Source organism: Amblyomma mixtum, unplaced genomic scaffold, assembly GCF_055824585.1.
Source record: "Amblyomma mixtum isolate Tamu unplaced genomic scaffold, ASM5582458v1 scaffold_48, whole genome shotgun sequence".
In the NCBI taxonomy this organism is placed as follows: domain Eukaryota; kingdom Metazoa; phylum Arthropoda; class Arachnida; order Ixodida; family Ixodidae; genus Amblyomma; species Amblyomma mixtum.
The window spans coordinates 146,773-164,141 of NW_028317745.1; the positions used below are offsets into that span (position 1 = coordinate 146,773).

At 46.0% G+C, this 17,369-nt stretch overlaps 2 pseudogenes; one reads left to right on the forward strand and one right to left on the reverse strand.

Moving 5' to 3' along the window:
• The first annotated feature begins 5,615 nt into the window (after positions 1 to 5,615).
• On the forward strand, positions 5,616 to 7,457 carry LOC149324352 (uncharacterized; annotated as a pseudogene).
• Positions 7,458 to 7,850: 393 nt separating this feature from the next.
• LOC149324353 (uncharacterized) lies at positions 7,851 to 17,045 on the reverse strand (annotated as a pseudogene).
• Between the last annotated feature and the right edge of the window lie 324 nt (positions 17,046 to 17,369).

Genomic DNA, 17,369 nt, shown 5'->3' on the forward strand with positions numbered 1-17,369 from the left:
TTAGCCTTCGTTGGATGTTAATTGCGAGGATTTCTTGCCCTAAGTAACTCGTGTCTCATCATCTGCAGGCAAGGTGCACACAATTTTAGTGGCCGTCCCGAAACTGGGCCATGTGATTCTGAACGGTGCAGTGAGCCCCTCCCAAAGATCTGGGTTTTCGTACCAGTGCTGGGTGGCATGTACAACGAATGGAGAAATTGAAGATGCATTTTGCACATGTATGGCAGGGTAAGTGCGACTTCACAGCGTGTACAAGATGCATGATCTTTAGTTTTCAGTACAGTTTAGCCCGCCCATCTGATTTTATTTATTTTATAGAGTATCTAAATTGCCAAAAATAAATATAGCTTGATAGCGGCTGAATTTTAGTTTGGCTGCTGCGCAGAGGAACAACTGACAAGTATGCTGTTTTCAGCATGGCTGTACTCTGTTTTGTACATGCATGAATTATTCCCCGGAAAGCATGCACCTGCACCCAGTGTGATGAAAGGCTGTATTAATTTGCATCAAGGCATTGCTGAAATATCTGTGTTGGCAGAATAAGGGTGAAAAGGCACACACACATTTGTTGGTATTTCAGCCTTTGTCACAGAAGCCACTCATAGAAGTTTTGCTTTATGTTCTTCAGGCACGCAAAGGAGAGTTCGTGTGGTACAAATAAAGAACAATTCACAGGTAGCTGAAGAGTTTCTAGACTGCCTGAGATAAGCAGCATGAGATTTTATAGGTTTCAGAATCTCCCTTTAGCAGCAAACACATTGCTTAAGCCCCTAGAAGGAACATCAATCCAGATCATGTTGCTGGCATTATACTTACAGGGACACAGAAAATAAAAATACCTTGCATACAAACAGTTTCCTCTAAGCAGCGCTTGAAGGGAACAATGTTGTGTATTTTTGGCAGCTGCTGGCTGCCTGGCAGTCTCGATGCAGCTTTTTAAGACGCAAGTTAAACATCTATGGAGATGAGCTGCGCAATAAGGCCAGGTTTCAAGACCTAGATCACTTGAAAATTACGCAAGTATCCTTCTTAAGGCATCGTTGGAGCACTCTAGGCAGGTGTGTGATCGGCCCTACAACTTGGAAAACAAAGTGGTAGCTCCAGAAGTATTCAGAATAGTTTTTGCGCCAAGACTATGAAACTTGAAAATGTTGACTAGAAGCTATTTTGGGTGGATTGGCAATGACAAAGAATGAGCAATACAAGCATCTCAAACAATTCAAATTGGAGCTAGGTGGCTCGTTATGGGCACTTTATGAAATCCACAACTCATACACACACTCCTCTCAATAGCAGGTTGCCCCTAATGCCATAAACAATACGCAGGTATGGATGATAACTATGTGCTGCTGGCTCGCAGCCCTGGTTGCGGTGACCGAAGTGGGAGCAACACACTTCATCCTGGACGCACCGACGACGGGTGTGTGCCATGAACAACTGGACCAGAGCAGTAGCTGGTGGTGTCCATGCGTCATTTTGGCCTTGAATGGGAGACAGTGAAGACCACTGGCAGCCTTGTGCCACCGACTACAACACTACATCAACTGCTTTTTACAGCCCTTGCTTGTGCTGAATTTTTTATGCTACCACTGCAATAAACAGGCACCATTTCACTTGCAAACACCTCACTCAGAGTCCCTAATGTTCTCCATGGAAAAATTCTACAATGAAATCCGGCCAAGCCACAAACACTTGATAACAGTCTGAACTTAACATGCACGCTATAACAAGCCGCACTTTCCTACCGCTTCGGTCTTCAGCTTTACACAAGTCAAAAGCACAGATTATCCATAAGTCACACACTGCTTAAAACAAAAATGAAGAATTATATCTATATGCAAGCTTCAAAAGAACAGTCAAATTTGCAATGTACCACTAACTTTTTAGGTTGGAGACCAGGTTTTATGAAGTGCCCACAAACTGCTGTATGGAGAAGGAAGTGAACCCCATGCGGCAAGTATTAAAACTTAACTCGACAAAAATGTGCGAGTAGCTGTGGTGCACACATCGTGACAACTGCATAGTCATGCGATATCAAACGGAACTCCCGAGATGCCACATGTAAGGCAGTCGGCGAAGGCTAATGTCATCCAATCTGCATTCACTGAATAAAGAGGATGAGTTAGTTATATGGGGTTTATGGCGCATAAGCAACTAGGGCTATCATGCGCCAAACACATGGTAAGATGATATGTCAAGTGTAGAGAGGTTACATTATAATAGATTTAAAACATTGGCTTTCTTTAGAAACTTACAAACAAGTGAAAACTCGACAAGTGTTTGCTCGCCTAAAAGCAATGCGGGGTGAAATGGAATGTGTTCATTGTAAAACACCGTAAAAAAAATTTTTCTAAGTTCTTCGAGATGCGAACAAGAAATTAAAATGTGATTTACTGTGAGCTCCTCACCACACATTTCACACACAGGTTTGTCTTTTTTTGTTAATAACAAGTTATGGGTGATGTGTGTGTGACCTATGCGTAAACGACATAAAATTACTTCAATAAAACGCTCTTTATGGCGGCATGATTTCCATTCTTTTAAAATGGGCTTTATGGTATGCAGCTTGTTGTGTCCTTCATTTTCCCAAGAAGCTTGCCACTTGGCTCTTAGTCTGCTATGCACTAACTTCATGTAATCCCTAGGAGGCAAATTCACATGTTTTATTTCCATGGTTCTGGTTCGTGCAGCACACATGTCGGCTCTCTCATTGTCCCTAATGCCAATGTGACTGGGAACCCAGCAGAATTTTATAACATGTTTTTGTGTTGTGACCTTTACTATATTGTGTATGATGCTTCCAATCAGTGGCTCCGTGGCATTTTTGGAGTTTAATGCTGTAAGGACGCTCAGCGAATCTGTATAAATGATGCTGTTTTGGATGTTTTCATTTGTTATTTTCTGTACCGCAACACAAATAGCATAACACTCCGCGGTGAAAACTGTAGCACATGACGGCAGTCCTACTGCATTTTCGTTTTTTCCTTGTATTACTGCGCTTCCTACATGCGCATGAGTTTTTGACCCGTTAGTATAAAATGCAGTGTAATTTCTGTATTTTTCTTGTAGTGCTAGATATTCTTGTATTATATGGTCGTGTGGTGTACAGGTTTTCCTGAGGCGTGTTAGTGTGACGTCACACACTGTGGGGAGAGTGTACCACGGTGGTAACGCTTCGTGTCTTTGGGCAATATTTTTAATTTCATTTAGTATGTTCAGGGCTTGGCATTTTTCTTCGAAGCGCAAGAGCAACGGCTTAAATGCGTGAGGCTTGTTGTTGAAGAGTATTCGGGATGGGCATTTCGTGACAATTGGATAACAGAGATGTTTGGGCTGAGAAAGGATTTTGAGGATGTATGTACAAGTTAGTGCAGTTCTTCGATCTTCTAAGGAAGGTTCATTCGTTTCCACATACAGACTTGCTATTGGTGAAGTTCTGTAAGCACCTGAAGACAACCTTAAACCAAGATTGTGGATAGGATCCAGTCGTTTTATGTAGGACGGTCTTGCTGAGCCATATACTATGGACCCATAGTCTAACTTAGAGCGAACCAGAGAACGATATATATGTAACAGGCATGCCCTATCAGACCCCCCGCGTTTTCTTGACAGTAGTTTAAGTACATTGAGGGCCTGAGAACCTTTTTTCTTCAAGCTGTTTATATGTGGCAAGAATGTGAGCTTTTTATCGAAAGTTATCCCTAGAAATTTATGCTCTTGTTTGACAGGTAATTGGGTTTGGTTTAGATATAGTGTGGGGTCGGCCTGTAGGCCTCGTCTCAAAGAGAACAGAACCGCTACTGTTTTCTGAGGGGAAAATCTAAATCTGTTTCTATCTGCCCAGGTAGCCAGTTTATTTATTGTTATTTGTATCTGTCGCTCACAGGTAGGTATGCTGGATGATGTGCATGCTATTTGGAGGTCGTCTACGTAAACTGCGTACATTATGGATTTTGGGATTACTTTTCCTATGGAGCTCATTTTGATGACAAATAAGGTCGTGCTGAGGATGCACCCTTGGGGCACACCAGTTTCTTGGATAAAAGTCTTGGAGAAGGTTGCGCCTAGGCGGACTCTGAACGTTCGATTTGTCAGGAAGTCGCTCAAACAGCTCAGCATCCTGCCGCGGATACCTAGGTCCGCTAGGTCACGGAGGATACCGAACCTCCAAGTGGTATCGTAAGCCTTCTCCATGTCGAAGATGACCCTGATACAGTGTTGGTTGTGGATGAACGCTTCCCGAACTGTGTTCTCAAAGCGAACGAGGTGATCGGTTGTGGAACATGTCTTTTTAAAACCGCACTGGTGTATATCTAAAAGTTGCTGGGACTGAAGTATGAAGGTTAGTCTGATGTTTAGTATGCTTTCGAATGATTTTGCTATACAGCTAGTGAGTGCTATTGGTCTGTAGCTGGTGGGACTAGTTGGTGGTTTGCCAGGTTTTAGGAAGGGTACTATGATTGCTTCTTTCCATGCTTGGGGGATTTCTCCACTCATCCATATTTTATTGAAAAATTTTAGGAGAGCCTCTATGGCAGTCTCAGAGAGGTGAATAAAGAGGAGATGATGCCACCAACTCCAGGCGAAACTCTTCTTGTACAACATGTCACCTTCAGCAGCAAGCAACCTCATGGGTTAAACAATTTCATTAACTTCTTCTACGTCACTGACCTGAGGCACAGAGGACAAACAAGAAGCAGCAGACACGTTACAGAACCAACTGCAACTCTTTTAGTGCCTTCTCAGTGAAGGTCATGTCCTGGGATGATTTCCAGATAAACTTGCTTTCTGAACTGTAGCATATTGGGATAGTATGTTGTGGAGTGAACATTAGGTGCGCGAGTCACAGGATAGAAGTGGAAGTAAACAACTTGCAAGCACTACCTGTGGCAGTTACTGCTACATGCATGAAACTTACCAAGCATAATCATGCACTGAAACATGCATCAGAGTCTGCACAGCTCTAGGATGCAACATGCCTCTGGTGTGCAACTGCCACAGATGTGAAGGTTAACTGCTATACTTGATTTCTGAACAGTGCATGTTTAGTTCAGGTTCGCCATCTGCAACAATGGTACTTCATGGTGCTCACAGCTATTCATTTAGAGTGGGTGGTGTGCCTTGCCAAGGTGGCTCAGTGGTTACGGCGCTCAACTACTGAACCCAAGGATGCGGGTTCAACCCCAGCTGCTTTTTGATGGAGGCAAAACGCAAGGTGCACGTGTACCATCGATGTTGGTGCACATTAAAGCATCCCAGCTAGCCGAAATTTCCGGAGATGTCTACTACGGCGTCCCTCATACCCTCAGTCTCTTTGGGATGTTAAACCATAAACTAAACTAGAATGTGTGGTGCGAATCTTGCTTCCACTCAAGACAGGGGCGGGCCTGCAGCCACTGTGCTGCTGTGTGCTTTGTATTGGAGGCGTGGTCAAAGGAGAACAAGCAGCCCACCCGTGCACCTACGGATGTCCGATGCCAGTGGTTGGTGCCTCGGCTGAAAAAGGTAAAAATACATGCATGTATAAATATTCAGAAATGTGCAGAATTTGCATCGCTTGTGCCTAGACGAAAGCACTGCACTTGGCATTATTATCTTAATGCTAAGCCTGTTAAATGACACAGGTGGAGCCGAAGCTTGCTGCTCATCTTCGGTACAGGCACCACAAGAGGCACGAAAAGCCAGGTACCAACCCAAAGCACGAAGAAGAGCAAGCAAAAGCAGACTCTGCTGTTGACGTAGGCAATTTTATTGCAGAACTGCGAAAGGCAAGTTACTCGAGTTTATCTGCTTGTGGGAAACCCTCGTGAAAGTAGTGTTTCACATAAGCTGTCTGTGTACTTCTGCAGCATTTTTGGAGAGAATATGGTAAGACAGCCTAATGTTCAAGACGTTGAAATGGGAATTCCTATTATAGAGTACAGGGCATAGACATCTTGATGCACTTTTTCTTCTAAATGCAAGAGCTTGGTCTGAGCTTGTTTCAGCATTTCCTATAGATTTCAGTTTACCATCCTTCTCTTCCTTATCATGTGTTCCCTGAGAAAATCTTGACAAGCTAAACTATTCCTTGAATGTTTATATAAGCGTCAGGTTTTATATAGCCACTTTAAAACAAGCTGTACTGTTGCATTACCACTACTAACCAGCTTTCTACCCCTACAGTCTGCGTCTTCGAAACCACTGAGCCGCTCATCTCTCATCGCCGAACCAATCAGTTTTTTTACGGCTCACCCACGTTCGGGATTTGTGTTAATCATTCTACAAACATTTCACTTCGCAGGTTGCTCCAACAGCAAGGTACTTCACTCTTGTTGATGAGAAAGAAAATGGGTGCAACGAGGCCAACCAGAGTGAAGTAGAAGAGCAAGATGCAGAGTTTGAGATTACAGTTAGCAGACCACTCTGCGAGTTCAAACCTTTGAACCCAGAGGTAGACAAAAATTACCAAGCAGCTATCAGAAATCTTAAAATCACCATGCCCACAGCTTTACAGATTGAAGCGGCTACGAAAGAACAGAGAAAGAGCGCTTTGTGGTGCCTCCATCGCAAAGGAAGAATTACTGCTTCCATTTTTAAAGAGGTATGCCGCTCTAAACAGGTGAAGTGCACTTCACTTATCAATAGATTACTGCATCCAACAGAGATTTTCAGCCCAGCTATCCAGTACGGTGTTGAATTTGAGCCGCCGGCAAAGGAACGAGCCCTCAATGTGTATAAAATGCAGCATATAGATGCTAGGCTAGAAGAGTGTGGGCTCATGATACCACCTGAGTACCCATATCTTGGATGTAGCCCAGATGGGGTCTTTGACTGTAAGTGCCATGCACCATCACTTCTTCGAGTTAAATGTTTGCACAGTCTTAGAGATGTGGACCCAGATGACCTTATCACAGAAGGGCAAGCTAAAGTAGACTTCTGTTTGGATGCTGCAGGCACTGTGAAAGTGACTCACAAATACTATTACCAGATTCAGGCAAGTTGCATTTGAATCTTTTAAAGTGCAGTCTGTGCTACCTTTATCTGCACATAGATAAGGGAGGCATTTTGATTAAGGTGGAAAAAGAAGCGAGCTTCATGGATACGCACATCCAGGCTCTCGAAAGCTTTCTTGGCAAAATTATTCTCCCCAGGCTACGCAGTTTCTAGCAGCCAGATGAATGTACAAATCTAAGCAAATGAACGCTTACATTTTGCTGCCAGGGATGGGGCCATGTTTGTCAGCCCACAAATAATAGTGAGGTAATCCTCGAACTTTGGGACGAGATTGTAGGCTACAGTTCCCTGCAGCATCTTCCATTTCTTGAGGTGGCCAATGGCCCTCTCAACGATGATCCTTGACGAGGACACACGCCTGAACTTTATGACCTCCATTTCCAGGAGCTGCTGTTTTCCTTTCGTGAAGGCGGGTGTGATTAGGTGCACTCCTCTAACAAAAAACTCTTCGTGAAGGAGGAAACCCCTGTCAACCAGCACCTGGTCACCATCTCCAAGAATGTCCAGTAGACCTTTAAAGTGAAAATGTGAAACTAACTTCATTTAAGTATCACACTAATTCAAAAGCATGCACTTCATCACACTTCAGCTTTAGATGAAAGTATTTATTTGTAATAGAATTGTAATGTATTAACTGTAAATAACTTCTGTGCAGTCGATGATGCACCGCAGCTTTGGGAAAAAGTGCCTGTCCTTCGCAGTCAGCCATGACTGGACAACAGCCGGGTCAGGGAATTTAATTAATTCCTTGCACAAAGCCTTCATAGGCTCCATCCAAACCTTCAAAATGGCAGTCACTGTGGTACGGGACACAAAAAAACGGTACGCCAGGTCCTTTACAGAAAAACGTTGCCTCAGATGCATCAGGAACAAAAACAACTGTGTTCCCTGCGGCAATGCAGTATGGTTAGAAGGCAGGCCTGCTGCGACAAACGACAAGACTAAAAAAAATTGCTTTGGGCAGACCTGAAAAGATAGAAGAAAACGACTTTCAGTGAACTGTACTACTACATCCTGGTAACAGTTGGAAGCCGCAATGAGAGTTGTGTTTCCACATAATATTCTGGCCTAAGAGCACCACTATATCGTATGGCTGAATGAATATGGGCTCATTTTACACCAAACCAAGTTGTCACAATGGAATGCAGAAAGAGGAGTTATATTAGAGAAAGGAGTCACACACATACCAGTGTAAAATGCAACTTTGGCTTCAGTCATTGCAGCCACATCTGCATCCCTGGCCTTTTGCTGCCTTAGCCGCCTGTTCACTTTGCTCAGGTCACACACTTTTCGTCTCAGCTTCTCGCATTCAGCGCCCAGTTGGCTGCAGCTGATACAGACAGCAGCCTCTGTCTGAGTTCCTAAAATTGAAGAATTTATCATTATGTAAATCAAAGCACTAACTAGAAAATATCAACAAACAGGTGTGAGAAACATAGAAGCTTTCAAAGCTGTCAAAAGAATAGTTCATATGTGGGTGCTCTAGCTCGGATGATTTCAACATGACAAAAAGGAAACAACCATCTTCAATTAAGATCTCAACAAGAAAATGAGATTCACTTAAAATTTTAACTAGCACCCATTACACTAACCTGTTGCTGCAAATAAGTGCATGGCTGCTTGCCTGCATCGGCCAGCCTTCCTCCAGCATCACAGTCAGCCTCGAAGTCCGCGAGCGTGGCGCCTGTTGCGTCTGCCTCGTCTCGCAGTGTCACAGAGCCACCGCCTGCAGCTGACTCAGCAGCGCTTGCTGTTGCCGTTCCTACAGCTGCCGGCAGTGGTGGCACACGCTGATATCGCTGATGACTGAGGGAAAAAGAAAAATATTTCAATGCTATAACATCTCTAAACGCTGAAGGAACAAGAAGGCATTCGTACGAACCTTTTCAGGATGCGAAATGACCGAGGGCTGCTGTTGTCGTCTTATGAAAACAGCTGCGGCACATAATCAATGTCGTCTGGGTCAGCACTTGGTGCTCCTGAAGGAAAAAGAAGAGCAAAACCCATTCAAGCAGACTGCATTTTTTACGCAAGGGTCTCAAACACGTACCACTGACGAAATGCTCGGAGCAAAGCCGTGAGTTGTCGGTGGGCATCCACAGTTTGCCGTCAGCAGTCTGCCGGCGGATAGCAACGGCCCACTGTTTTCGTCGCTCTCTGTTCCATGGCACTCTAAACATCTTGTAGCCTGCTTTGCCAGAGTTGCTGCAGTTTAGGGCAGCGCAACACACCATTTTCTCGGTGCTGTGGACGTCTAAAATAAAAAAAAATATGCTCGAAAGCTCACGTTCACAGGCAAAACCAATGCAAACACCGCGACAGAGAAGACCCGGAAGTCAGAATTCACGTGACGAAACCTCGCCGTGACGCAATGTCCGCCATAAGTTGGACACCACCTACTGCATGTAAGAATGCACTTCAGAGAGTATAAACCACACTTTCACGAGCATATTTTGCAGCATGTTATGGCTTGCACTTTTCGATCGCGAAAGTTCGATTTTTCGGTTTACTGTTAGTGGCTATTTATTGGTAATAAAAAACAGAAATGACTTAAAACACTTAAAAGCAATCGACGGCATGCACCATGCCATGTATGCCGACGACGTCACCATCTGGGTCAACACAGGTTCGCTCGGAGAGACATGCGGACATGCGGAAGTAACAAGGAACCAACAGGCGGACAGGATAGCTCGAGAGTACACTTATTACCGAGCATCCAACGTAGGCGACCTCGAGGGGAACGAACCTGTACCACAAGATTAGTAGGCGGTACTAAACTAATACAAGGGCTGCAGAAAGCGGTATCCTCCACCGGACAACTCCCCTAGCAGAGAAGAATATCGCGTGGAGGCAGCTACAGACGGGCTCGTACCCGAACCTACACCCACGCCAAGAACCCCCCACGCTGTACCACATAACGTGAGCATGCCAGAGGATAAGCGTGGTACCAGTTATAACAAACCCGAGTGCGGAGCAATGGGAGGGAGCGCTCTCCAGCGATCGCCGGGTCGACCAAGAAGGTCTGATTCGGCGAGCACAACTGGCAGCAGCATCCAGCGGAGCCCTGGACTAAGGGCAACCGACCTTTGAGCAAGAAGATGACGAAACCATCTGAAAAACCCAGAATACAACCGAATCTAGAACTTAATAAAGTTTTCACTCACTCACTCGTTAGCAACACCTTGGGTTTTCAGGTAAACTGGTTTTTGAGGAAAGGAAATGGCGCAGTATCTGTCTCACATATCTCGGTGGACACGTGAACCGCGCCATAAGGGAAGGGAGGAAGGTGGGAGTGAAAGAAGAAAGAAAGAAGTGCTGTAGTGAAGGTCCCCTGGGGATATTTAACGTGCACTGACATCGCACATTTCGGCGCAGCCGCGCGCTACTGCGCATGTGCGCCGCCTCCTCACCGCCGCTACTACTGCGCGCTCGCCTCCTCGCCATCGTTTGACATTTCGTTGCAGCCGCGTGTTTACCACAGTTACTACGCATGCGGAAGGAGGGCTCTATAAAGCGCTTGCCTACACCGTTATTGTGGTGCTCCCAGTGAATTGTGCGCGAACTGCGACAACCATGACGTCAAACAAAGCATAACTGCAGCTTTTCGCTTGTATATCCAGGCTTAACCAGAGCTAAGCAACTGCAAATGTTTTAACGAGCCCCGACATCGCACAGCACACGGGCGCCTTTTGCGTTCCGCCTCCATCGAAACGCGGCCGCCGCGGTCGGGTTCGAACCTAGCCTCCTTCGAAATGCGACCGCAGCAGCCGGGAACGAACCCGCGTCATCAGGGCGAGCAGCCGGGCGCCATAACCACTGAGGCCCTACGGCTGCAACGATTGATATAACTGCCGCCTCACACGGTGGGCCGGTTGCGAGGCCGCCGCAAGACCACGCGTCCTTCGAGGCTAGGCCGCCTCTCAGGGTGCTCTCTGGGCATCATCCGCCAGAGTCATGCTCGTCATCTTGGGCTCACAACGCCGACAACGCCGATTTTCTGGGTAACGCGGTCTTTAACGCTATGACGTCAAATCTGGCCAAAAGAGGCGACAAGACAAAAATGCTGCAACAGAGTAGGGCAGCTTATATTTGTGCGAACAGAAGATATGGAAAAAAAAAGTTGGCAACTCCTTGGAAACTCCCTCCTTGAAGTCAGGCCAACCGGAGGATATTAAGAAAATTCAAGGGGCAATTTGGCTCTATAGGTGCGCCAAGAAAGCCTTTCTTGGCGCACTGTTTGGCATTGACTGCGAGACTGTTTGTGCTGTACTAACGCTTTATTTGACGGCACACTTTGGCTACGCATTACAACTACACCCTTTGACGGCCTATTTTGACTGCTTCTTTACCACGACTCTCTCTCTGCTTCGATGAGTTCGGTTGTATCCATAGCTCTGTTCGCAGTATAATGTGGTCACCCACTAAGGTCACTGGAACTCTTAAAGTACCCAGCTGTTTTCTCTTCGCCGCCGCGCCGCCTATTGGCCAGTTGCGATCACGTGATTAAGCGCCTCCATAGATGGTCCACTCGCTCTAGCAGCCGACGGGGCGCAGTGCTTCCGAGGTGGTTGGACGGCGTGTGTTACGAAGTAGTACGTTCAGTATCGCGTCTGTGTGCGTGTGTGTCAGTCTGTGTGCGCGCTTGTGTGCGTGTGTGTGTCTGTGTGCGTGTGCGCGCGCGTGTCTGTGCCTCTATCTGAGCGTATGACTGTGTGCGTGTCTCTGTGCGCGCGCCTGTCTGTGTGCGCGCATGTGTGCTGCGCGCGTGCGTCTGTGTGCGTGCGTGTGTCTGTGTATGCGTGTCTCTGTCAGTGCGTGCGTCTGCGTACGTATCTGTGTGCGCGTGTCTTTGCGCACCGTGTGTGTCTGCGTGCGTATCTGTGTGCGCGCGTGTCTGTGTATGCGTGTGTCTGTATGCGTGTCTCTGTCAGTGCGTGTGTCTGCGTGCGTATCTGTGTGCGCGCGTGTCTTTGCGCACCGCGTGTGTCTGTGTGCGTGCGTGTCTGTGCGTCGGGTGTCTGTGTTTGTGTGAGTGTGACAGCTATAAATGTCTTCGAAGACGTTGCTTTGTGAGATTTTTTTTTCCTTGCTGGTCATCGATATCGGCTAATGAGGCTTAAATAAACATATTAAATTGCGGAGTTTAACGTCCCGAAGTGACACGATAGCTATGAGGGGTGCCGAAGTGGACCGCAGTGGGTGAATTTATGCCACCTGGAGTTATTTCACGCGTACTTACATCGCATTGCGCACGGGAGTTTTTGTATTTCGCCTGCATCGAAATACAGCCACAGCGCGTCCGCATGCTATCTGGCTATCTGGCCTCACAGTTAGAGCGTTGGCCCCGTCGCCGACCTTGGGGTCGCCCAACTACCTCCCACAAGCCTCCGACCGGCGACTGACCACACGGAGGGAAGAACAGGCGGCAGGAAACAGCAAGCGCACAGGGAACGTTTTATATGCATCAGACCTCCAAGTGAACCGATTTACTAAACGTTTTGCTATATCTCGCTCGTATGTACGCAGCCTGCCGGCTTTAAGGTTTTCCGGGCCCCGAAAATATGCATTTGCGAACCTCTCATGGAAGCGACAGGACAAGCCTGCTTCTTGCGTTGTTAGCTCCCATCCGTGGGATCAAGAATACGAGACGCTGCGCAGCTGTTGTACGACGCTTTCAAGGTTTTCGAAACCCTCACCTCACCTAAGCTCTCAATCATGAATACTTTCATTGATTAATTTTTGCGCAAAACCGATGAACAAGGCGGCCGCAAGGGAGACTTTGTTCGCCTAGCAGACGACGCGCTCGCCGCGCTGGACCACCTCTTGCAACAACACCCCAATGTTGCCCGCGCGCCGCCCGCTGGTTGCGGTACTTTCAGAGTTCCACTGACTTTAGTCACCCACGGACGCCTTACGCCCCCCGTCGGAGTGGACGACAACTATTTTTATTAGTTATCGCCTGCTCCAAAAGGTGGCGCCAGGAATCCGTGGCTGACCTCATTACTTTGAATCCGCGCACTCTGACGTCATAACCATTGCGACCAACCGAAAAGCGTGACACCTCTGCTGACAACCTTCTGTCGACAACGATGAGGCATCGAAGGCTCTCGCCTTAAAGAAGAGGAGCAGTACACACATGGAGTGATGTTCAGGCGCGACTCCTCGCCCTCCAGGAGCTTTCGGTAGGCAGCAATCTCAAGGTCCAGCGCTACTTTGATGTCCAGCAGGTCTCGATACACGGCCAGTTGCTCTTTGATCTCGTCTCGCAACCTCCGAGTCTCTTTTTCCTTGTCCCCCAGTGCTCGCGTGTGCCGATCTCGCTCCTCTTCGAGCAGCCGCTCCAAGCCTCGGACGCGGGATGACAGGGACTGGTTCTGCACAAATCCCACAAGTGACAGTAGGCCGGGTTAGTAATTATCGTGAATGTTATAATTATATTAACCTATCCTGGAGGGCGCCACGGGTGGCCCTGGCTGTGTATATACTGCCGCGACTAATCTATTAAAGGATCTTCGTTCGGCTACTGGCATCGTGCTTACTTGGCTGGCTGCGTGTGCGAGCAGGTGCTACAAAAAATGTGGTTACATAAAGTGGACGTGCCAAGACCCGGCACCTATACCTACGGCAGTGCTTCCGCAGAAAGACTAGTCATTAAACCGCAGCTAGAATGTATGCTCGCAAAAACTCACCTTAAGGATTTCTTTTGCAATGCGTGACAACCAGAAAGAGTGAAAACTACGAGAAAAGTGGTTTTACTTGTCACACAGGAGCCTGGTCGATTAAGGGCTTAAAGGGAATCTGAAACGGGTTTTTGAGAGTTCGAGGTTATGCAAGAATTCGAAGCTATGAAGGTTCTAGGTAAAGCACGCAAAGTATTTTTGCACTAGCATTTAAAATGGTGACGTAATCGTCGATTAAAGCCGCGACGATGTTCAGGCTCGTCCTCACTGCGTTGGAGGCGTGCGGGGAAACTCGTAGTGACATCACTTGTCGAAATTTCGGATGTCCGCTGCCCTCGCCTGCATGCTGCTGTGCGTCGCCCGATGCCACCAAAAAAATTGCTTCGTTAGTTTTCTTCTATTAAACAACCGTTTCCTCGTTAACGCAGCGCCGCCGTACGTGACGTCATTATCGGGAGCCTCTGCTCGTCGATGTGCACTGCAGAGAAGCCTGAACTCTGACTCCGCTTTATTCGGCGATTAAACCACCGTTTCAAATGCTAGAGCAAAACGATTTCTCAAGGTTTACCTGCATGCTTCACACATTCTTCCCGTATAAACTCATCGAATTCTAAAACCTCTTCAATTGCCCTTTATGGTTTATGGGGATTTAACGTCACAAAGAAACCCGGGCTATGAGAGACGCCGTAATGAAGGGCTCCGGAAATTTCGACCACCTCGAATCATTTAATGTGCATTGACATCGCACAGTACATTGGCCTCTAGAATTTTACCTCCATCGAAATTCGACCGTCGCGGCCGGAATCGAACCCGCGTCTTCCGGGTCAGAAGCCGAGCACCATAACCACTCAGCTACAGCAGCGGCTTTTTTATCTGACATGTAAACTGTACCTTGTTGCATGTTTTTTATGACTTTTGAGTTGTGTTGTGTTGTGTTGGGTTGGGTTTAATGGCACATAGGCATCTAAGGCCATCATGCGCCAAACACAAGGTAATAGGGAAAGTTTTCTGTGTGATTTAATAAAAATGTGGTGTAAAGGGCCTAAAAAGTTTAACTACCTAGTAATAACAGACAAAACGAGATTTGAGAATGGCTAATGGTAAAAGCTTTAAAAAAACATGGTCAGGCAACCTCAGCGGCAATCCTTGGCTGGTCAAGGATGTCGAGGATCCCAACCAAACAAATAAAAGCCTCAGCCTTCTTCTCAGGAATGAGAAAGCGGCTGAGGTGTATCATGCAATAAAGCGAGCCATTGGTTCAATGTTTACAGTTTTTCGAGTAAGCCTGCTTCTTTTAAAAAGTTAAAAATAGAAGGTATGTTAACAATGGCATTATCATGTAAGAGCAGTGTTGGATGGAAAGGAATGCATTCTTTATAAAATTGACTGAAGTATTTTTTTCTTAGTTTTTCAAGTTTAACACAGAAGATTAAAATATGGTTAACCGTAAGTTCGTCTGCGCATTCTTCGCAAACAGGTTTGTCTTGTTTGGTTAATAGGAAGTTGTGCGTAAGGTGCGTGTGGCCTATTCGGAGACGGCATAAGATTATTTCTTTGTAACGTTCCTGGTGCACACATGATTTAAATTCACGTAAGACAGGTTTTACTAAGTGTAATTTATTATTTACTTCACTGTTCCAAGCCGACTGCCATTTTCTCATTAGTTTCCTTTCTACTAATTTCATGCAATCATTAAAAGGTATATCTATTCTTTTTTTATTTCCATGCTGCAAGCTTTAGTAGCACACAAATCTGCTCTCTCATTGCCTTTTATTTCTACATGGCTCGGGACCCAGCAAAGTTTTATGTTTTGTCCTCGCGCTGTGGCTGTTACTATGTTGTGTATGATGTCACCAATTATAGGAGCGATTGCATTTCCAGAGTGGAGAGCTGTAAGTACGCTTAAGGAGTCTGTATAAATAATACTGTTTGGGAGGTACTCGTTAACTATATTTTCTATGGCCACACAGACTGCGTAACTTTCTGCAGTGAAGATGGATGCACTCTGTGGAAGTCGTACTGTTTTCTCTGAATTCCCTCGTACCACTGCGCTTCCTACGTAAACATCCGTTTTTGATCCATCAGTGTAGAAATCTCTAAAACTACGGTATTTTTCTTCGAGAGCAAGGAATTCTTGTATTATATGTTGTTGTGAGGTTTGCTTTTTACGAAACTGTGTAAGGGTGAGATCACAAAGCTAGAATTCTACCCACTAGGTAAGCAAGTACAAAGAAATTTTATAGGAATATGTGGCACACATGTTCGCTATCTTGTGGGCGGTCGTACCGAGTAAGTTGTACAGAACGTTGGAAGGAGCATTACTGATGACTGCAGTAAACCACTATGCCGTGACTACCGCTTTAATATAACTCTCAAGGTAGAATATAAAATTTTATAATGGAAAATAGTCAGCTGTAATATGATCATTTGCGTTGAAGAGCTGCGCGATGCATGTATTTCAGAGGTGCTATAGGTGAAATTGCCTTTATTTTCATATTCCGTCTTTATAACTAAACAGAGGACAAAACGCATCCAACACACGGGATGCTTAGCACGTCTTTAGCTTTGGGTTAACCAGAGTATATTGTGTAGCTTCGTTAAGGAAGACAATTTTTTTCGTCTGTATTATGCTCAAGATCTAGATTCCTTGACTCGTTTGCGTAATGTATTGGATTAAGATAAAAAAAAAACATGCAAGGATTGCACTCTCGCGGCTGCGGCCCACGCCACGTTCGGGAGAGCAGTCGTTGGGTCGTACTCTGACTTAGGTGGCATTGTAGGCTCACTACTCCTTAACGAAAAAGCTGGCCGAAGGAGCGGAATCAATTGTGCCAGCTCATTTTAAAAAAAGGCATTCACATCTGCGCAGCTCATTCTTTTTTGCGGTGAAAATACTTCAGCTTATATAGCGTTAATTGGCAATTTCCGAAATCTTAGTAAAAACAACCAAAAACTGTTTCATATCTCCTGATGATAAAGGTTGAAAGATTACAGGTTCTACCACTGACGCTCCTATGCAGATACGGCAACGCCACGGTGCGTTAAGTGATGCTTTGATGCGTTCAAGTGATTGGGGAATGAGGAGTATGTTCCTTAGCGAGAGCGAATGGCCGTTGCCCTTTCTGCAACCTCGAAGGCCACTGAACGAACACTTAAGGTGTTGCATAACCCCTTCTCAAACGAGACCAACGCAACGCTGCTTTGACAGGTTCTGCCAAGGCCGTTTGACCGGTTCTGAATGCCGCATATGTGAAGTGACGTGGACTCCTGAGCAATAATCGTTGCAAGGCATGACATTAGATCACATGTCCCGCTCAAGTCGTGCATGCGTTGAACATGCATATACACCGTACTCACGTTGTACAGCATTTGCGCGTCAGAGGACGCACGGTAACATTTCACGAGGCTTACCTTTCCACTTCGGTTTTTGATTCCAGACACTAAAAGTGGTTTGAATTTCTTGGCAATTAAGAACGACTGTGCCACCCTTTTAAAATCACTGCACGACCTTTGTTAGCTATAGCGACAAGTTTCTTCTTCGTGCTCTAAGCTACTGAATTCAAGAGAACGGACTGTGACAAACACTTCAGAGACTGGGCTCGTGATTTTGAAGGCTACAACTAATTTTGCGAAATCGTGTTACTCACACTGATGAAAGCGTAAGACTGTACAGCTGCATTTTTGGCAAGTCTT